General features: G+C 46.7%; 1 protein-coding gene across 1 annotated transcript in view; it reads right to left on the bottom strand.

The window, feature by feature from the left end:
• The window catches only part of TLN2 (talin 2), a 425,370-nt gene that overhangs the window by 331,414 nt on the left and 71,286 nt on the right, over nt 1–22,670 (bottom strand). Inside the window, exon 2 of the mRNA XM_008139166.3 lies at nt 15,250–15,344. The gene's annotated coding sequence lies outside the window, so the exon portion shown is untranslated. The remainder of the gene's footprint in view (nt 1–15,249; nt 15,345–22,670) is intronic.

Consider the following 22,670-nt stretch of genomic DNA (forward strand, 5'->3'; position numbering starts at 1 on the left):
GGACCAAGGTGGGACTAAACTGTGCCCATCAGAACTCCGAGGGAGCACATCGGCTCAGGGGTCTTGGGACCCTGTGGATAACTGAAGACGCTAAATGCATTGAAGACAGCAGTGCATGGACACCTACTGGCTAGTCTCCTGTCTTTTGGCCTCTTGCCACGTGTCCCCTTAGGAATAAAGGAACCCCAGCATCACCTGGGCAGAGGGGAGCTGCATCCCCAATTTAGACAGATCTAAACACAACCTCTTCCCCAGTACCCTCCCTTCTCTTCGACAAGGAGGCTCAGTGTTACTTACATTAGACGTAGCCTGCCCTGTGTTGGACCAGCATATTATGTGGGGCAGTATCGATTTGGGGGACTTTTTCATAAGGCAAGCTTAGAACAGATTCACTCCTGATAGTAGCTTGCTCAAACCCTCCCATACTCAAAAATCGTAATAGTGAGGAGACAGTAAATTAGTGAATGATTATTATCAGCTGGGCATGGTGCTGGGTGCTTTGTCTGCATTATCTATTTAATGCCCTCCTCACAATTCTACCAGGTGGGTGCACATTACCAGCATTTTATAGGTTAGGAGATTAAACCTCAGAAGACTTATAACTGGTCTGTACGCACAAAGCCATGATTAGACAGTCCAAGCAGGATCTGAAGCTAGGTCCACGTGACAACTGTCTGAAAGGATGGCTCTGCTGTTTCTGATACAATTTAAGACTCGCAGAAAGTTCACTTTCATCTGAGAATCTGTTCACTGAGTTACCAGCTCAGCAGCTGGCCAACAGCTGCTCAGGGACCAGACTTCCCAGCTCATGATTTATGCCCATTATTGGCTCTCCAGCTAGGAACTACAAACATCCCACTTGGCATCTCGAAAAAGCAGGCAGCAGGGCACACGAATCAAATTCAAGACATTATTTCCAGATTCCCAGTCCTTCCGATCCTCAGCCCCTACCAGGAAGGCCACGCCAGCGCTCCGATCTCCAGTGCAACACAGAGGGAAGGTGGCGGGGCCTGGGCCTGGGCTGTCACACGCCTCCCAAAGCATCGCCTTGAGTCAGCTCCCAAAGGTCATTAGAGACCTAAGAGTTTACAAAGTTCTCTGGGATTCCAAGAATTCCACCACAACAGAAGGCAATTATTTGGAATACATTAATGTAAAACGAAGCTTTGTTTGCACATTTTCATTCATAAATTTTGTAATTTGGGAAAATTTTGAAGCTATGGGGAAAAGTGTTTTAAAAAATATAAAGGGAACTTACATATAGAAGAGTTCATTCGTTTTAAAAGCAGAGAATATTGCCAGATGGCAGGATTATAAGAGCAATTTTTATTTTTTTATGGATTGGAACTTTCTATAGTATCTGTAATAGCATGTATTACTTATGTAATAAATGAAAGTTTTAAGTTGCACCTGAATAACCTAGCTTGCTCGTAAAATGACTGTGTGTTAGTAAATTGAACTATATACATAACACACCAGAAACGGGGAGGGGAAAACCAATTACCCACCAGCACTGTCTCCCCTTCTACGACTCTGAGTGGCTGGGTATTTGCTTCCTTTCCCTTTGTGAACCGGAGCTTTACCTACCTTAAAGCACACTCGCAAACAAGAACAAGAACACAGGAAGCACCCTCCCCTGATGGCGGAGACACCTCTTCCTAGCAGAAGCAGCTGTGATGTAAGACCCCACGCACCACGAGTCAGAGGCTCCCACTGTCATAGCGCCTCCAGGCACCACAGACTTAGAGCTGAGGGTGGGAATGACCCCAAAGCACTCAGGCAATCAGCAGCCTCAACCATAGTTACAAGGCCACCACGCTCACTGTGTTGTCTTAGATCCTGGAATTGTCTATGTGGCATCCATTCATCACGGAGCCAATTATATTAACTCTATTTCCCCTCCCCTCCCCTTTTCTTTTCTTTTCATTCTTGACATTCTGGTATTTGGGGGCCTTTCAGACCCTGTCCCGGAGAGAGACTGCCCCTCCCAGGATGAGCCAGTTCTTAGAGAGAACCAAGGGCTCGGCCAAGGAGCACACCTCTCATATACAAGTCAACCAATCTGGAGTCTACATCCCCCAAGTACCTCCTTACCTAACTCTCACACACCAAGCCCTCCTATCCCCTGCCCTAAACCACCCCAGGCACCTGGAGACCACACCTCCAGGCCAAAGCCCGCTGAAGTGTTTCCTCTGCCCTGCCTTGCCTCCTTGGAGACCCCAGTACAGGCTCTGGACAAGGCTTTCTCCTGCCTCCTGACCACCTAATGCTTCCTATGCGTGGCTCCTAGTCTCGAAAAAAGTAATAAAAATCTTTCAATGGCACTGGCCTCTCTGTACCATCATCCAGTCCTACCTCTATACATTAATACCTGAGCCCAGAGCAGCCACCAATCCTGAGCGACCAGAAGAGGCTTCCAAGGAGAAACTACTAGTAAGTAGCCATGACTAAGCCCAGATGTCTGCAGTCATCGAGGGAGCAATCCCTGAGAGAGCAGCACCTATCGAATGGTTGGTGGGTATCCTCTGGCAACCTTCGTCCTGCTGAAGCCACGGTACCATCTGCACAGCACAGCTACAGGAGATCCCGGGGCACAGGGGAGGGGCTCAGGGGAGGGAGAACGTGCCAGAGGCCCAGCCCAGGCCCCCTCACAGCCCGGAGAGCAGTGACTGTTTCACCCCAGAATTCTGAGTCACAAGGAAGAGGTAAAATTATGATACTCACCTGCTACTTCTTAAAGTGGCAAAGTACATAATGTACTTCAGACCTTTTCAAGAAAAACTGAAAATAGTTTCGCCTATAACTGGGGCAAACTACAATAACAACTTAGGAAACTCACTCATTCTGAATCCCTCCTGCCCAGAAGACACCGAAGTAAAGGAGGCACCACTGCGTTTTTGTCATTTTACTTTTAGTTTATTCTAGCTCTTCTCTAAACCGTATTCTCTGCATTTCCAGGACATCTTAGCCCTATTCCATCAACCTCGGCCTCGTTCCCCACACCCTCCCCAACATCTGCTCTCCACCATGACCCCCACCAGGCCACATTTACCTAGCATTTCTGTACAAGGCACAAAGGACTCAATGCAAAAAAGGTGCTGCATGAGCCAAAGCCCCTTCCTTGAGCAAAAATTCCATAGGAGAAGAGCTAGTGACATATATCAGTGCCTTTAAAAATCAAAGACCGTACACAACCCCGAAAAGCTTCTGCTAACACCACAGCGCAGGGTAAGGAATTAAATTATTAACATCCTTTTAGGGGAGATGGAGTGTCTCCAAATCTTCTGTTCCTAAGGCTGCCTGTAACTTTTCCTCCAGTTCAGGCACAAGCACAAGCTCTGGGAACATTTGCCCAAGCATACTTATTTTCCCAACCGGCTGTCGTTGGGATGTGCTCAAGGCCGGCTGTCACTGCCGATCCTTCTGCGGATACAGACAAACATGTCCCCAGTCATGCAGGGGTAACCCCCACAAATAGGATCAGGCATTTCAACTGCCCAGAACAAAGCCAAAAGATATATATATATATATTTGAGAAACAAATGAACCCATAAATCAATTTAATAGTAACGGTCCCTTTAAAAGAAAGGCCATATCCTGGAGGTCAGGGGCTATGTCAGACTCCTTTATACGTTTCCCACCTTTTTAAAGCATACCAGGTAGGACTGTCAAGATATACTACTGTCCATAATGAGTACTATTTCACTTTTGTGACCACGTCATGTGTGTTATTCATCTTCAGAGAGTGCCATTTCCCCTGTCCACCCGAAAGTGGATTGCATGTGGTCATTTTGTTTGCTTCTGTAATGACAAGTGGGAACAGCAGCTCTAGGGATAAGGTCAAATGTCCAACAAAACAGTTCCTCAACTGGAAGAGGTCTGAGAAGCCTTAATCCAGGATAATACTGAACACAACTAAACTGAAAATCTCTAGAGCTCTAAGCAGCACGTCCTTCCCACACGACAGCCTCCTAAATTCTGAGAGAGACATCTACAAGAAGTCCCAGAGCTGGTGCAGGAGCAGCATCCTGGGTCTTACTAGCACGGCACACAAACATTACCCGAGCTGACCAAATGGCCAACAAGTCAACGTCAGAGGAGAAGAGATCCACAAAAGAGAAATGCCGCGGCAGCAGCTGGACCACCGTCTTCAGCATTTACAAAACTTTCAGATGTGTGCAAGGAAGAGATGTCTCCAGGTCCTCGTCTGTCTCTTCCGCCCCTAGGTAATTCAGGGGCACCCAGGACAGTCCGAGGCAGTCAGAGGACACCCACTGTTCACACGACAGTTTTGCTTCTATCTCCAGGAGGGAGCTTGCTACTCCGACCGCAAGAGCAGAGATGATGTTCTGTTCCAACCGCGGGTGATTCCTTCCTCGCCATGAGCTCCCTGTGGTCTCTGAGGATGGTAGCCCTGCTGCCTATATCCAAGAGCACACCTTGCCGGAACAAGGGTACCCACTTCAGAAAAATCGCTCAATATACAAAAGGCACTTGCAAACTAGACATTAACTGTAAAGGAGAAGAAAGTCGTCTTCTTTAAATGCCCAACTTTAAACACTCAACTCCTTTAGGACAGATAGGTTAAATTATACAAGTTCACCACCACATCAACCAAAGGATTGGCACAAAATGACGCCACACGTCTCCAGATGTGATGTACAGTGAAAGATGCAAATCATCATTTATATAACATTCCAGACAAAAATACATCTAATCGTGAGGCATTACCATACAAACCCAAATTGCTATGAAATGACTGGCTTATACTCTTCAAAAATGTCAATGTCATGAAAGACGAAGAAAAGCTAAGGAACTGTTCCCAAGTAAAAGAGACTAAGGAGACATGACACCTGGATCCAGTTGGCAAACCTGAGATTGAACTGCAGGGGGAAGAGCTGCTCTAAAGGACATCATTGTGCTAAGTGGCAAAATTTGGATATGAACTGCATATTCAACATATATCAACTAGAGGCCCGATGCACGAAGATTTGTACAAGAATGGGCCTTCCTTTCCCTGGCTGCCGGCAGCGCCTGCACTCTGGCTGGAGCCACCTTTTCCGCCTTCCCGTGCTGCCCAGAGTCCCAGAGCGGCTGGGGTAGTGCGGAATGCCTGCGTCCCGCCCCCAGCCTCTCAGCGTCTGTGTATGCAAATTAACCTGCCATCTTTGTTGGGTTAATTTGCATACTCACTCCTGATTGGCTGGTGGGCGTTGTGAAGGTACAGTCAATTAGCATGTTACTCTTTTATTAGGTAGATGCTATACGTCCTGTTTTTGCTAAATGACCTATAGTGATGAAAGGAAGGCTCTCGTTTCTAGGAAAGACATGCTGAAGCAGTTAGAGCAATGGTTCTCAACCTTTTTAATGCCACGACCCTTTAATACAGTTCCTCATGTTGTGGTGACCCCCAACCATAAAATTATTTTCGTTGCTACTTCATAACTCTAATTTTGCTACTGTTATGAATCGTAATGTAAATATCTGTGTTTTCCGATGGTCTTAGGTGACCCTGCTAGCGGTTCTCAATCTGTGGGTCGCGACAAAAATAATTTTATGGTTGGGGGTCACCACACATGAGGAACTGTATTAAAGGGTCGCGGCATTAAAAAGGTTGAGAACGACTGAGTTAGAGGGAAAGGGGCATGGTGTGTGTAACGTTCACATGGTTCAGGAAGGAGCATCTATAATATGGAGAATGATAAAGCAAAGGTGGCAAAACAAACAATGGATGAATTTAGGTCAGGCTATAGAGAATTCTTCATATTCTTTCAATTCATCTTTTCTGTAAGATGAACATTATCTAAAATTATTTTAAAACAACACAAACCCAGATTCAATTTGCAAAGCATTTTGCATGGTAACATCTGTGGAATGAGGCACGGCCCCTCTCCCTATACAGAACTCATTGTCAGGGTCGACCCACTCATAGACCCAGCGGACTGTGCTCCTCTTCCACCTCCAAGCCAACAGGACACCTGCCCTGAGCTCAGCCGAGACTCCGTTGGAAGTTTAGGCAAAGGCGCTGATCTAGTTTTGATGAGCCGAGGAATGGCGGCCTGTACAAAAATAGTCCAGAGCCCCCAGAAAGAACCCAGCCCTGCCCACACCTTGATTCTAACCCAGTGAGACTCCTATCAGGTTTCTAATCTACAAAATTATAAGACAATAGATTTGTAGTATTTTAAGTCACTATGTTTGTGGTCATTTGTGACAATAGCAATAGAAACAAACACAGACCTTACTTCCCTCACTTGGAAACGAGTGGGGTTTTCATCCTCTTTGAGAAGTGGGGTTAGTGGAGCCTAGCATTTGCCCCTTGACCTCCCAGAATCCCCCAGGACACCCTTGGAAAAACCTTGTCCTTTGACCAAGGGATCCCTAAAGGTAAATCACAAAAGCAATGCCCTCTGTGTCAGACTGAACTTACTTGGAGCAGAACTCTAATCTTTTTTTAGTAATGAAAATAAACTCTGTCCCAAGTTACTAAGTAATTAGCAGATCCCAGTGTCCCAGCACACTAGCATCCAAATCCGTATGCACTTCATCAGTAAACTCTCCCCAGCAACCACGCCCACCCCAGAGGGCTTATGTGCTGCCTCTGATCTAGTAGTGAAATCACCAGGGCCACCTTCCAGATTTCTGAGTCATCCACACCATAGCAGGTCCAAGTAGCAGCAGCAGCTGGATTGTGAACTCAAGGCAGCAAAGCCCAAACCCTGCCCTGGAAATTCAGCTGCCGCATAAGGGTCTCGCCCTCCCTCCTCCCACCTCATTACTTTCCCTAACATCTTCATGCAATTGCCCTTTCGTCTCCTGGGAGCCGCGCAGCTGGCCGAAAGACACGCTGCCAAATGCAGTCCATGGGTGCAGGGATGCGCTCCAGCTACATAGCAGCAGCCACTTAACTGATTGCCTCTGCTCTCAGAAGGGCGTTTGAGAATAGTTTTTTTTTTTCATCGTTCAAATATTTCCATTGAACAAAACATCTGGGGGAGACAGCTACTGTCCTAAGTACTATGTGGTCTCGCTAAGAAGGCCCATGCCAAGCCCTGTGGCTGTTGTCAAGACGGTTTGTTTTAGAGGAGGGCCTCTTTGGAGCTTCCGCTTTTTCGTTCTATCAACATTTGCTGGAAATGAGTGGGGTTTTTCACTCAGAGTGTACCCCCTACCCTCACTCTCAGCAGTTCCAGGGTACGGAGGTCAAGGCAGCCCCAGGCTGACCCAGGAGGAAAGAGCTGTGATTGCTTTTGACAGATTTTGTTGCATCTACTCAACACTGAAGCCCACCAGGTAGGCTGCCCAGGAGATCCATCCAGAGATAGAAAACATGACTTTTGAAGGAAAGAGCATAGATCAACTGAAGACTTGCACTAGAAATGGTTCTGGCCCCAAATAGAGGTCTGTTCTAAGCACTCGGATGCAGAAATCTGACAGACAGGGCACCGGCCGCTACACAGAGGAAGCCTGTTCCAAGGTGGGCAGGTCAGCAAAGCTCACCCCACAGGGAATTTTATCAGCCTGTTATCATCCTGTCGTCATCCACTCTTGTTAAATGCGAGACCTGCCACAGATGCCTGCCAAATGACAGAGAGGGACCATGACTCTGACTCGGAGAAATGTGCTTCTGACAAGTGTCACAGAGTACTTCAGGGTGCCTGGGAGACCCCGGCCACAGACTGCCCAGCATGGCCACAGCACGTGTGCCAGAGAGCTTCCCTCTGAGCAAGAATGGAGGGAGGGGAACTGGCGGGAGAGGCTAAGGTTGCCATGGGCAGCACGGAGCAGCCTCCAGCCTGACCCACATCTCCTCTCTCACATGCGCTTGAACAGTAGCGACCGCCTCTGAGCATCTATCAACAACTCGGCACCACTGGGCACAAACAAGAGCAGGCGAGAAGCAGAGACAAGGAGCCCTCGGAGAGAACCAGCCAAGTCCAGGGAAGCTTTGTGATGAGGTCTCGGAGGCTGAACCAAAGGACCAGAAAGGTTGTCCTGGCAACCCCTGCTGGTTAGAGGCTTTGTTTGAAGCCCTGTAAACTCCAGACCTGGCATGGCCGTATTTTTTAGAAGCCTGTATACATACATTTAGCTTTCAAAGTAATAAAAATTGTATAGATTAACAACAGTCTGTGCTAGCGAGGGTCCCCACACAGTTGTTGGGAATATAAATTATATCATCTCCTAAAAAGCTAGATTTTTAAAGGTAGTATCTTTGGACCTTGAAATTCTACAGAAATTCCCACATGGTCTACAAATAAGTATTATAAATATGCTCACTGCATTATTACCAAAAATAAAAGAAAAAGTAAGGTGAGGGAGGAGAAGAAGCCCAGTTAGCAACAAGAAAATGAAAACGTGTATAATGTAACTTTTCGTGTAAAACACATGTAACAATTAATGCAAACAAATAATATGCAGTCTTTCAACATGGGATAGGTTTATATTAGCATGGAATCAAAGTCTATGATATTAGTTTTTTTAAATATGTTTCACAGAACATTGTTATACTATTTTATTTTATTTAAAAAAAAATAAACATGCTTTCTCACACACAAAAGGGTCAGGAAGGCTTTATTTTTAGAGTTCTGATACCATCTTGGAAATATTTTTTCTTCTCTGCAAAAGCAAATGGGATTAATATCGTTTATTGTTCTTGAGCCAGGTAAGAGCTCTGTCTGTGAGGAGAAGAAATAGAAACTGGCTAATTCCCAGCTGACTAGAAATTCTTTCAATTAGAAATCATGCTTTTTAGGCTTTTCTTTCTTAACAAAGAGAAACCTGCCTCTGCAGGTCCCAAATGAGAAAAGAGCTATGATTCGATGTCACCATGGACACACAATTTCAGACAAGGAATAAAATTAATCAGAATCCCAGTTTACTGGCACTCAGCGCGGGCTGCGGGCTGCAGCCCCAGCCCAGCTGCCCCGTGAGCAGTGCTGGTTCTGGGGTTGAGACATTTGGAATGACAGAGATTGACCGAGTTCTGCAGTGAGGCAGAAGCAGCAAGCAAGGCCGGCAGGACCGTATCTGAATACTGTTTAGCCCTGCATCTGAAGGGGGAAGAGGACTGTGTCTCCGTCCCCTGGCACCCTAAAATGTGCTACATTGTGATTGTTTTTAAAAAGGTACAGTCTGGTGCAATGAGAGGAGCCAGTCCCAAGCCTGGCATGTAATATAGGCCGAGAGGCTGAGACTTTGGCAGAAGTTGCAGCATGAAGAATATTATGAGGGAAACTGCTTTCTTCCCTTTTTATAAATCCATTCCTTTCATTTCCTTCTTTAAAAAAAAAAAAATCAACAGGTTGTAAATTACTTTTGTAACTTTGTAAAGTAAAAAGACATTTTAAAGAAATCCAAACAAAACTTGTTATAGGACAGATTGTACTTTTTCTCCCATGACTGCAGATAACTGAAGGCCCCAGAGAGGAGGGTTTCTGACGTCCACAAAAGGCTAGGAAGCACCTGCCGTGTGCTTGCTTGTGAAGACTTGTCATGAGCAGAGAGCAATCTGACCACTGTTATCACCCTGTGTTTGTGCAGGGACCCACCGGCAGTGCCTATAATTCACTGCTCTTCAAACAGGCTGGATTTACTTTATTTTTTTTTATTGATTTCAGAGAGGGAGAGAGAGGGAGAGAGGGAGAGAGGGAGAGAAGGAGAGAGAGAGAGAGAGAGAGAGCGAGAGAGAAAGAAACATCAATGATGGGAATCATTGACCGGCAGCCTCCTACATATCCCCCTACTGGAGATCGAGCCCACAACCTGGATATGTGCCCTGACCAGGAATCAAATTGGGACCTCCTGGTTCATAGGTCGATGGTCAACCATTCAGCCACACCGGCTAGGCTAAGCTAGCTTTAGGTCAGCAAATGGAAGAAGGGAAATTACATATTTGGGGAATTACATTGTTGCATTCATTTAACAAAGATTTGAACTCAAGGCTGAGTGCTGGGCCCTGGGATGTAGGATGGATGAAACATAAACCTTGCCCTCAATGAGTTCATTTCTACATATGGAGAAATTGACTTCAGACACAGGAAAAGAGCTCAGATGGATGGGAGAGAAACCAAGATGGCGGCATAGGTAAGCACCTAAACTGCTGCCTCGCAGAACAATTTCAAAACTACAACTAAAAGACAGAACGGACATCATCCAGAATCACAGGAAAGCTGGCTGAGTGGAAATTCTACAACTAGAAGGGAAGAGAAAAGCTCTTGGAGAATCAGAGGAGCTGCAAAGGGCTGAGGTACAGAGACACGCGCGCAGAGAGGAAGGGCGGCTGAGTGCCTGGCTGGCTTTCTCTGGCAGGAGGGGGAAGGAAGCCCCCGACTGCACTGAACCCCAGTTCTGACTGTACTGAACCCCAGTTCTGGGTGAAACCCCATGGACCCAGGCTCATACGGGGGGAGTCTGGACTGTCAGGTAGAGAGAAAGGCACACGGAGACTCAGGGGAGCCGCAGCGGGCAGGGGTCTGGAGGCACACGCAGAGGTTGACTGCAGAGGTTGCTGCAGGCTTTCCCTAGCGGAAGGGAGTTGGAAGCTCCTGACTGCACTGAACCCCAGTTCCGACTGCACTGAACCCCAGTTCCAGGCAAGCCCCTGGGGACCCACGCTCTTACTATCTGGACTATCAGGCGGAAACTCAGGGGAGCCGCGGAAGGCAGAGGTCTGGAGGTGCACGCGCAAGGGCAGGGCTGACAAGAAGCCAAGACTGTCTGCTCAGCCCTGAGACTCCGCCCCATCCAAGCTGAGCACAGAGGCTTTTGCAATTTTGCAAGTATGGTCCCATAAGGCTGTCTCCAGCACAGAAGGTCTCCTGGCGTAGACACAGCTGATACTCACAGCCAATCGGCCTGGAGGTCAATTCCTCCCAGTGATACCAACAACAATCAAGACTTAACTACAACAAGGTTGTACACACAGTCCACAAAGGAGTGCACCAAGAGTGTCCACCTCAGGTAATTGGGGAGGCCAACCCCTGGGCCATATAGGACACCTAGCACACAAAGCTACCCTACCAACTCAGGGAAGCAGTGAAAATGTGGAGACAAAGAAACATATCACAAACGAAAGAAATGGAGGAAAGCAAACAACTGGATATAGAATTCAAAACCACGGTTATAAGGTTTTTCAAGAATTTCCTATAAAAGGCTGATAAATTTAGCCAGACCCTCAAGGATATGAAAAAAGACCAACTAGAAATTAAACATATACTGACTGAAATAAAAAATTATACAGAGACCCAACAGCAGACTCGAGGACCACAAAAATCAAGTCAAAGATTTGAAATGCAAAGAAGCAAAAAACACTCAACCGGAAAAGCAAAAAGAAAAAAGAATCCAAAAAGTTGAAGATAGCGTAAGAAGCCTCTGGGACAACTTCAAGCGTACCAACATCAGAATTATGGGGGTGCCAGAAGAAGAGAGAGAGCAAGATACTGAAAAGCTATTTGAAGAAATAATGAACAAAAACTTCCCCCACCTGGTGAAAGAAAGACTTACAAGTCCAGGAAGTGCATAGAACCCCAAACAAAAGGAATCCAAAGAGGACCACACCAAGACACATCATAATTAAAATGCCAAGAGCAAAAGACAAAGAGAGAATATTAAAAGCAGCAAGAGAAAAACAGTTAATTACCTACAAGGGAACACCCATATGATTGTCAGCTGATTTCTCAACAGAAACTATGCAGGCCAGACGGGAGTGGCAAGAAATATTCAAAGTAATGAATAGCAAGAACCTACAACCAAAATTACTCTACCCAGCAAAGTTATCATTCAGAATTGAAGGTCAGATAAAGAGCTTCACAGATAAGAAAAAGCTAAAAGGAGTTCATCACCACCAAACTGGTATTATATGAAATGCTGAAAGGTATTCTTTAAGAAGATGAAGAAGAAAAAAGTAAAGATAAAAATTATGAACAACAAATACATATCTATCAACAAGTGAACCTAAAAATCAAGTGAATTAAAAATATGAGGAACAGAATAAACTGGGGAATATAATAGAATCAGGGGCATAGAAAGGGAGTGGACTGATAATTCTCAGGGGGAAAGGGGTATGGAGGGTGCAGGAAGAGACTGGACAAAAATTGTACACCTATGGATGAGGACAGTGTGGGGGAGGTAAGGGCAGAGGGTGGGGTGGGAACTGGGTGGAGGGGAGCTATGGGGGGGGGGGGGAAGGAGAAACAATTGTAATAATCTGAACAATAAAGATTCATTAAATTAAAAAAAAAGGGGGCTCAGATGGAGGGAATTCAGCCAGACACAGGTGGAATGAAGAATCAGTGGCCAAACTGAGTACACGGTTTTCTAAAAGCATCACATCTAAAACAACTCTCGCTGCCAAGTACAAGTATTCTCCTTCCTTTCACTGTTGAGAAAATGGGCCCAGAAAAGAGAAGCTACTAGTCATTAGTGCCTGTATGAGAAACTGAGGCATAAGTGCTACATGGAGCTGGGAGGTGTTTCCCATTCCCACTAGCTTTGGAGCTTGGACTCTGGGTGAAAAAGCAAGCATAACTCCTTAAGCCTAAAGAAGCAAAAAGGAGCTGCTTTTAAGATCTAATTCCATCCCAGTGTGGAGGTGCGGGCATGGATTTAGTAACACAGAGTTTGCATTCAGTGGAATAGCATGGTACTGCCGTTGCCCAAAAACGTAAGAATCAGAGTGCATACCGTGCCATGGAAGCCCAGCTATGTGGGTTCAACTTAATTCTGTCTTGGGTGCAGAGTGGCTCAGAATATACATGAAGCCAAAATCGAGGAGCCTCACTGAAAACCCTGAGAAGAGCATATCTGTCGCAGAATAGACGAAATAACCCTGAGCACAGAGAGGTTATTTGGAGATTGTCTTTGATAAAGAAGTCCCACAGAGTGGCCAGAAAATGGCTTTCAGGGGAGAGGGAAGAGATCAACCAAAGGACTTGCATGCATGCATAACAGCATCACCAATGGACACAGACACTAGTGGGGTGAGGGCATGTTCTAGGGGTGGGGGTGGCTGTGGAGAGGTCAATGGGGGTAAAAGGAGACATATGTAATACTACATGTAACACTTTAAACAATAAAGAATTGAAATAAATAAATAAAAATCACAGCATAAAAAAAAAAGAGGAAAACGGCTTTCAGAACACCCCGAAGGAACCGGACCCCTCGCCTCCTGCCTCCCAGCGATGAGGACCAAGCTGCAGCACTGGCTCCAGGCCCCGCCGGCAGCAATCACAGTCCCGGTGCAGAACTGCCCCTGGGAGGCTGGCTGAGGCGGCAGAGCTGGGGTAAGAAGTGGGCCTCCAACATGAACACACACTTTTCTCTTCCCTCTTCATCTTTGCCCACATTGACCAAGCTGGTCCCTTAACTCAAGGGGCTAAAGTGCTGTAGAAACAATACTTTAGAGTTGACACACAGGGAAGGGCCATACCCCAGGGTATAAATGGGGGTGGAGGGTGGAGACAGAAGGAAATAACAGAAATAATCAGCCCCCACAGGCTGAACCCCTGACCCTGACCCTACCTGCTGTGTGACCCCGGGTGAATTACCTCACCCCCGACCTCAGCCTCGTCCTCTGTAAAACAGTGACAACCTGCCTAATGGGCTATGGGGAGGTTTAAAGCACCAAACCCTGTGACAGGCACTTTGCCCAGTGCCTCGTGTGTTTTAAGTACTCCATAAATGGCTGTTAAAACTATTAACTACTCAAGGAGAGACTCCAGTTGGCTCCTTGTGAAAACTGAAACCGACTTTTGAAAGGTCTGACTGCAGCAATGCCACGGGGCCGAGCCTGCAGCCACACACAGGTGTCTCAGGAGAACCACCCAGGCCCGTTCAATGGCCCGGACTCAAGACACCTCTTTGGCAGGGGTGCCTGGGCTCCTCACTCTGCCGGCTCTGAGGTTTCTGTGGTCAGTTTGCAGCTGCCAGCATGGTCTCTCTTCTCCACACCCCACAGCAGTGCCGCTTTAGCCCGACTGACACAGCCTGCTCTTAGGAACAGAGAAAATACCTTCCGTCTTTTCAGAAACACTAGCTTATGGAGTAGCCACACTGTAGAGACCCCCACAGGATTTCATCTCATAAATCTAAAAAGCACATTATTTAAGGCAGAATTTCATTGACAAAACCACAGCCTACAATAACATGAGGTACAAGCCCACAGACACAGGTGCGAGTAACAGGCTCCCATACTTTCCAGCCAGGCTCATGTTCCAGACCACGCAGCCTCATGCCGCTGAAGCCAGACACAACCCCGCTGGGTCTCTTGGCGGCTTTACCGATACACAGCTCAGGCAGTTCACCAAGAGCCACACTCAAGGCCACGTCTCATATGCATCAGGAGGCTTAGACCTTCCTTCTCCAAGTGTGATCTACAAACTGGCAGCATGGGCATCACGCGGGGCGGGTTAGAAATGCAGACACCCAGACCCCGCCCAGACCTAGCCAATCAGGACCTGCATTTTAACAATACCTCCAGATGACACTGCTTTAGGGCATTTACAACAAAGTCTACCCAGATAGACTTGCGATAATTTGTTGAGGTTTCTACTTGGCCTTTTTCTTTCTTCATGGAAATTCCATGAAAGCACGGACTGTGCCTACCTTAGCCACTGGCATATCATGCTCAAATTGTCATTGGCTGGCTGGCTGGCTGGCTGGATGGATGGATGATGGTTGGATGTATGGATGGTTGGTATACCAAGTGACTAAAGAGACCTATCCTGTTGTAAGGGCAAAGAAAGATGCAAGCAAGCGTCTGAGTAAGAGAGTACCTGGGGTTGGGGGGAAGATGTCTTTAAACAAGGCCATCAGATAAGGCCTCTCTACAAAGGGTTGTCATTAGGGGTTGCATTAGGACAAGACTTGATGAATGAGGAGGAACATGCTGGAGAAGATGATATCAGGCAGAGGGAATAGCACCTGCACTTGCCCCCTAAAGAGACTTTTCCTATAGGCCAGTAAAGAGAGAGAATCATGTTTGGCTCTGGCGGTGGAACCAAGAAGCTCCAAGGAGGCAGATTCGGAAGGCTCCATGACGATCACGATGCTGGGGACAGAAAGGCTGTGTCTGCAGTCACAGCTCCCTCACCAAGGCTCTGGGAGCTCGGTGTGAGGGAGGCTGGCTGTAGAGGCAGGCATCCATCAGCCGCCCTGATTGGGCTTTGTGGCTGCTGGCCACAACCCCTCCAGCCTCAGATTCCACTAGTCTACAGTTGCTTGCAAACTAGAAACATGGAGATTACTTACTGCTTTCAACAAGTCAATCCAGGAACTTGTGGGTAGGGTAGCCCAGCATCCAAGGGTCCAGGAGCCCAGTCCAGATGTTACCCTGCAGCAGCACACTGGCAAAGAAGAGAAATGATAGGTGTCAGTGCAGGGGAACACGTCAGCAGGTGACCAAGATTCTCCCAGCACTGAATGACACTGAGGGGGTTGGGATTATTAAAAGGGTGAACAAGGGAAATGTTAAGGTGGGGTAAACGATCCTGGAGCACCGTGCAGTGACACAGCTGGCAACCCTCGGCCTCCAATCTCAGGAGAGGTGCCATCCTGCTACCAGCAGCTCCAGAGCAGCCTCTCTGCCAATTCCACAACGTGGAGACCAGACATAGGGCTGCTAAGCGCCCTTGGAGATAATCAGGCCCAACCCCTCTCTTTACAGACGTTAAAAAACAAGACTCCGAAGAAAACAGGCCTTGTCCAACATCAGCAGCGAGTAATGGCAAGTTCAGGAATGGAATCCAGAACCAAGTCCATAAAGCTTAAATTTACTTGTAAATTACCTTCCTTAATAAAACTCAGTTTCTAAATAAATGTTATGCTTATTCTGTCTGGCTCTTAACCGAGGAGAAGAGACAAGGCAGCCTGCAGTTCCAAATCTTAGCCATTCCCCTAGTTCCCTCTTCTTAATCCCCAAAGACTTTCAACAGCCAAATTGGAACTCCTGGATTTCTTCACAAACAAAATTTTTAAAAAGCAAAAGTACAAAAACCCCAGAATTGTTCACATTTGACTACAAGAAGAAACTAAAAACTTTTGAGAAAAAACTGAAGACCTAAAAATTCTGAATTTATGAGATATAAAGAACAACACAGACCAATGAAAGCTCCTTTTGCATACATTAGGGTTCCAGACCCTGAAAACCAGACCGCCCCCGACCCCGCACCCCAGGAAATAGTACATTTCAAAGAGGGGTGGGTTAAGACAGTGGTCAAGGGTCATTTTGTCAAAATGAAATGTATGATCCAAATGAGAATTCTCTAGGAAATATCTTCTGATTATGACTTCTTAAAAGTAATCTCCATCTAATTATATATTTAAACCATAATCATTAAATAGCTGCCTCTTCTGCTGGGGTTCTAGGTCCAGCTGAGCCTGACAAATTGAAGCAACCGTGGGCAGATGGCACCTAACCTTACAGCCCCTCGGTCAACTCACCTGTAACAGGAAGATGGACAGGATAAAACTCAGGTGTCTCTCAGCTAGAGAATCCCACAATTCCCTTACATGGCTGAACAAAGCTGAAAGTCCCTCACATTAAGTCAGCTTATAGAAAGCATAATGACTTGCCCACTTTGAAGAAGTGCATGTCCCCTGTTATAAATTTACATTGCCATATCTCTTAGGAAATAACTACAAGGTTGGTGTAACAATAGTTGTATTTTGTTTCCAGGGAGTTAGCTGCAGCATTGACAAATCTGTCCCCACCCTCACTAAATGGGCATTTGGATCTGTTTCCCCTAAGATCCATTATATTTCTAAAGCAAAAGGGTTTCTTTTGCATAAAGTGGAATTTCATAAAGCGGAATTTAGGCAGTGAGGTCATCTGTTTTGAAACTACAACAACCATTCCAATTTTTTCCTCCACTTGAGCATTCTAGTTACTCTGGGTCAAGAGAAGGAGACATAGGTTTCAGAGAAAATGCAAAGCCTGCTAGGCCACCCACAGCATAATCAAGGATTCCACCCTGGTAACTTCCTGCTCATTTCCCTTGCAACAGTGAGGCACGCTCAGAGGTAAAAAGTGAGTACAGACTCATACACAAGCAGACCAAACGTTTCAAGAAATCTGCAACAGCCTCAAGATTCACTTAAAAACAAACACACACAACCTACCACAATGGCCACATTATTCCTTATCCTTATGCGGGAAGAGGGTCCACAAATTTCCCTGGAAATATGATGGACCCTCTCACCCCAAAGAACGAAATGCCTTCAGTTTCAAAGCGTTTGTGAGCCACCTGTAATTTCTCTCTGTGCCTCTAGTTAAGGACCCCTGCTTAATTAGAATGTTATAAGGAGTCCCTTTTATAATTCTCTGAACTTTCTACAACCCCTTTGTAGATGGGACTCTGCAGGGAAACCCCATGAACAAAGTGATACACAGTGCAGGGAGCAGTGAGGACATGGGCTTCTTGAAGCATTGATGGTGAAGTATGACTAGCAAGGCTGACAATTATTGGGGAGCCTGTGCTTCTCTTGGGATCCTTTGCATAAGTTTCAACAGGGAGCTTCCCAAAGCTATGTTTGTACTTGGTACTCAATTTCCAAAACATATATATATATATATATCTATATATATATTCTAGAGGCCTGGTGCATGAATTCGTGCATGGGTGGGGTCCCTCGGCCTGGCCCGTGATGGGGGCCGATGGGGCTGGCCGGCCAGGGAGGGACTGCGGGAAGGCTCCAGGACGTGTCCAGCCCTGTCACCCAGTCCTGATCTGCCAGACCCCAGCAGCAAGCTAATCTACCAGTCGGAGCATCTGCCCCCTTGTGGTCAGTGTGAATCATAGCGACTTGTCGAGCGGTTGACCTAACGATCAACTGAACGGTGGGACATTTAGCATATTACGCTTTTATTATATAGGACTGTTTAGGAATGCATATATAGGTAATAAAAATTAGAACAGCAAGGACTGGTTAAAACAAAAAGTTGGAAACACTCTTCATTTCAGAAGGAATGGGGGAGCGTCTAAGGTATTCGTAGTGTTGATTTCTTAATTGGGTGTTAGCTTTACAAATGTTCTTTTTAACTCTTCAAATTATACCATATATATATATATGACAGACGCATGTCAGTGACAGGGGCCTCCACGAGTTCTCAGCCCCAATTTAAGACACACCAGTAACTCTGTAGAGTCCTGTGCTGACCAAGGGGTGGGGCCTGACAGGGAACAGTTACAAGTTCTGGCCCCAGGGGCACCGTCTATAAATAAACTTCGTTTTTAAAAGTCCACGCCCTGGGACAGTCCTGTGCTCTGGGCTGAAGCCACAGTGACCTCTGATGCCTCCCGTCACTGTGGGAATAGTTGGTGTTGGGTTTCGAGAACCCATTGGTCTCTCCCCATACACGCCCTGCAGCCTATTTCCTGTGGCACATTCTGTTACGGTGAACAATAATCACTGAGTCTTCCTAAACAGCCAAGGAAGGAGCAACGGCCCAGACCCTGCTGCAGAGTTCAGATGAACGCCTGGGCATCTCCTTCCTCAGGCGGATCCAGGCTGGGGTTTCTTACATCTTCTCTGTCAGGTGCCTCATCCGTGTCTTCCTTGGGAGAGTTCTGCTCATTCAGTGATTGGTCAAGTCATCCACTGGCCAGAAAATCAGGTGACGTGCATGGAGACACGACCAGTATGTCCCAATTCCTAGTCCTTGCCACCTACTTACCAATAGTATCTTGACCAAATAAGGAAAGTATTTCTTCTTTCCTAATAATTTGAGCAAGAGTATGCCCAGTTATTAAGGAAAATACCCTTTTTTTGTGTGTAATCTCAGTAGCAGACAAAGCTGTCATTTTTATTTTTAGTTGCAACAGCCAAACATTGACACGATGGCATCAAACATTTTTAATCTGATTTTGGATAGCCTGCACCCATACCCTGTGCTGGACCCATGTATAATGTGACACATAAAGGAAACATTATAGCCTGGCCAGTGTGGCTTAGTGGTTGAACATCGACCCATGAACCAGGAAGTCATGGTTCGATTCCAGATCAGGGCACATGCCCAGGTTGTGGGCTCCATCCCCAGTAGGGGGTGTACAGGAGGCAATCGATGATTCTCTCTCCCATCATTAATGTTTTTATCTCTCCCTCCCTCTTCCTTCCTCTCTCTGAAATTAATAAAAGCATATTTTTAAAAGGAAATATTATAGTCCCTTATCTCTTGCTAATGGTCTTTTCTATTCTAACACAAGTCTGCAGTTAAAAACAAAAAAAAAGCAAAAGCCAAATTTAAAATGCAGATCCACTCCCTAATATCACCTTCAAAGTAAAACACCCACTGGACACTGCCATCTCTGCCGAGTTCAAGATGGGCATGGCTTTCCTGTGTGCGCGTGAATGAGTCTGTGTGTCAGTGTGTGATTGTGTGTCAGTGTGATTAGGTGCATGTGTGAACATGAGTGTGTCTATGAACTTTCACGGGAGTGCACACATGCACATACAAGCCCAACATTCTTCTTGATTGACTCTAAACAATAGCTTACAGGGAAACCAGCAGTAAGGACTCAGGAAAAGTGCAAGCCTGCCAATTCCAGAAGGACAAAGGGCTTCAGAAACTAACATGGGAACAAAATGATCTCATGCCCCTTTCCCAGTGAGACTGCGCCTAAGTGGGATCCTTCTCACATTCGAGTGCTCATTTCCAGGCAGTCACTGCTTCCACCCTAGGGGACCGCTTGGGAGGATGGCCAAGCCAGGAAACAGATTCCAGAGGTAGGTTTTGATGTTTAACCCAGGCAATCCACAGACAGGGCTCCTCCGCCCAGGAGGGGGCTGAAACTCCCTGTGAGAAGTGAGACTGTGGCTTATGCTAAGGGCATTAGTCACTCTGTCCAAAAGCTAGTTCTTCCATGAGGGTAGGCAACATCTGGACCGCGGGCCGTAAGGCCCGAGAAATCATTTGGTCTGGCCCTGCCACAGCATTAGGGGTGGGTTAATTAAACCTTTGACCAAGCAGGCTAATTTTTAAGTTGATAATTTTATATGGCCCAAGAATTATGTTATGAATATCCAAATGGCCCTTGGCAGAAAAAAGGTTCCTCACCCCTACTTTAAATCAAGGGCCCGGGTCGGAGCTGAAAGTGGTCCCTCCAATAACAGGCTTGCATCTGGGGCACTATGATGTGCTAAACTTTAATCCCTAGTGGTTCTCAGAGCCTGGGAGAACACAGGCAGGAAAGGCCCCAAGCCCAGGCCTTATGGTGCCTCCTCCCCATTATCACAGCAGTGCAATGGGAGTGCGGCACTCAACCTAAGGGGATGGTGGGACACATGAATGAGCTCTGTAGGTAGCTCTGCTCCTATACCCGATCATTTGCCCCCCTTCATTTAGTCGATATACACTGAAGTGCCAGGCTCTGTGCTAAGTGCTGGGAGAGGAAAAAGGTGGTACCTTTTAAGGTCAAAAAGTTTTGCAGACACCCCGCCACCACCACCACCACCACCACGGCCACCAGCCCCAACACATACACACAATAGTTGTACTTCTGGTATCCTTAGAGAGGGGAGATGCCAAGACAAAAAAGCTCTTAAATGAATTCGTTTTTAGTTAATCTCAATAGCCCCTACATACATTTTTTAAATAGTGAAAAATATTTCCCGGGCATTATTAATTTATTCTATAGGCAAATACTAGATATACACAGATTAATAACTTCAACACAATAAGATAGTCTGTATTCTGCCCCAAACTGGTTTTGCAAACTGAAGGGGCAAATAAAGCACTTTATCTATATAATAAAAGCCTAAGCAACCTTTATGGTGGGATGACCGGAACAACTGGTTGCTATGATGCACACTGACCACCAGGGAGCATAGGCTCAACACAGGGGGAGCACTGCTCAGCCAGAAACTGGGCTCACAGCTGGCGAGCACAGGGTGGGTGGCAGCAGTGCTAAGAAGCAGCAAGCCAAGCAGTAAGGAGCAAGCAGGAAGACGGTAAGGAGCGAGGGATCCCAGACTGCAAGAGAGTGCAGGTCGGGCTGAGGGACCACTCCCGTGCACGAATTTCGTGCACCGGGCCTCCAGTATAAGTATATATTTGTCATACTTAGAGGCTATAGTGTTCCAAAGGAACTTTCAGTCACCTGTGAGGGTAGGAAATATTTAAGTAAACCCTAACCTTCATCACCTTCCACAGCCCGGTGGTGATATAGCTACTACCCCAGCCAGAACCCCTTATTCATTCCCTCTGCAGGGAAACCCCACCACCTCACCTTCCATCCTGTCCCAGAGCCCTCTCTTCTCTCATCTGTCTCAGCCTGGAGCTCCTTGAGAGCAAGGTCTTCCCTTGCCTGCTGGCACCCCCAGACCTTTCACAGATCACCCAGTGAATTTCCAGTTAAGGAAAGAGAGAGAAGGTGAACAATGATTCTTCTATATGGAGGACTTCACAGGTAATGAAAACAAGAGATTGGGGAAAAGGAAGGGTGTGATTGGACCTTCTTCCAAATCCAGCATAACTCCATGATTTCACATTCAGGAATAAAGATATGAGAAAAAATTCGACAGTCTTCCCAAAGTTCCAGCCCATATGAGCAGCCCGGCTTCCCCCATCAATCAGTCTGACAGCAGCAGAAAGACAGGAATCAGACTCAAAGGTGTTCACGTTCTTTTTTTTCTTTTTTTCTTTTTTTCCAATCCTTACTCCAGGATATTTTTACCATTGATTTTTAGAGAGTGTAAGGGAGGGAGGGAATGAGGGGGGAAGGAACGAGGTGGGAGGGAGCAAAGAGGAGGGGGGAGAGAAAGAGAGACACATCAATCGGTTGCCTCCTGCGTGTGCCCCACCAGGGCTGGGGATCAAACCTGCAACCCTGGTACACGCCTTTGACCAGGAATTGAACCCAAGACCCTTCGGCACATGAGCCGACTCTCTAACCACTGAGCACACATGCCAGGGATCTTTCTTAGGTCTTTCCTTTCTGTGTTCCCTACAGTACTGCCTTTCCTACTGCCTTTCTTCCTTCTCCCCTGCACACAGTTCTAATTTCTTCCTTCGGGATAAGAAGCCCTGTACCCTCAGACCTGCACCTGATTTCCCCTGACTCAGCCTCTTCCCATAGACACACACACCCCACGAACCACAGACCAGTCCCAAGAGTGTGTCTGAGATTCTCCCCACCCCACGCACCACATCCTGTCTTCTACTCACCCACTTTGAGGTCTGTGCCCAAGTCATTCCTCCCAGCAAAGTCCAACCTCCTCATCTGATATAAATCTACCTTCCCCCCCAAACCCAGATCACACCTCTGGCCGACCCCTCTGATCATCCCACCAAATAGTCTTTCCTTCCCCTACATGCCCTGAGCCTTTGTCTCACTGCGAGAGACCTCGTACCAGAGAATGGAGCTTCTGTGTGCTCTCACCATCCCCAGACTGAGTTCCTGGGGGCCAAGGATGCCACCACCTTTATTTTTGCAGCCTACGTGGCATCCCACATAAGCCTTGGCAACAGCGAGGCTCCAACACGTATGAAATGCTTAGTGTTTCAAAGGTTCTTGTAGGGTGGCTCTCTGGAATCAAGTCAAGCACACAAACTGCCTGAACACGAGGATAGATTTTTGTTTTTGTTTTGTTGTTTTTTGGAGCTTTTTTGCACACCACACCAATACAAGTATTCCAGCACATCAGTCCATCTGTCAAGACTCCATGTCCCAAGG

Source organism: Eptesicus fuscus, chromosome 5 (assembly GCF_027574615.1).
Source record: "Eptesicus fuscus isolate TK198812 chromosome 5, DD_ASM_mEF_20220401, whole genome shotgun sequence".
Lineage (NCBI taxonomy): Eukaryota > Metazoa > Chordata > Mammalia > Chiroptera > Vespertilionidae > Eptesicus > Eptesicus fuscus.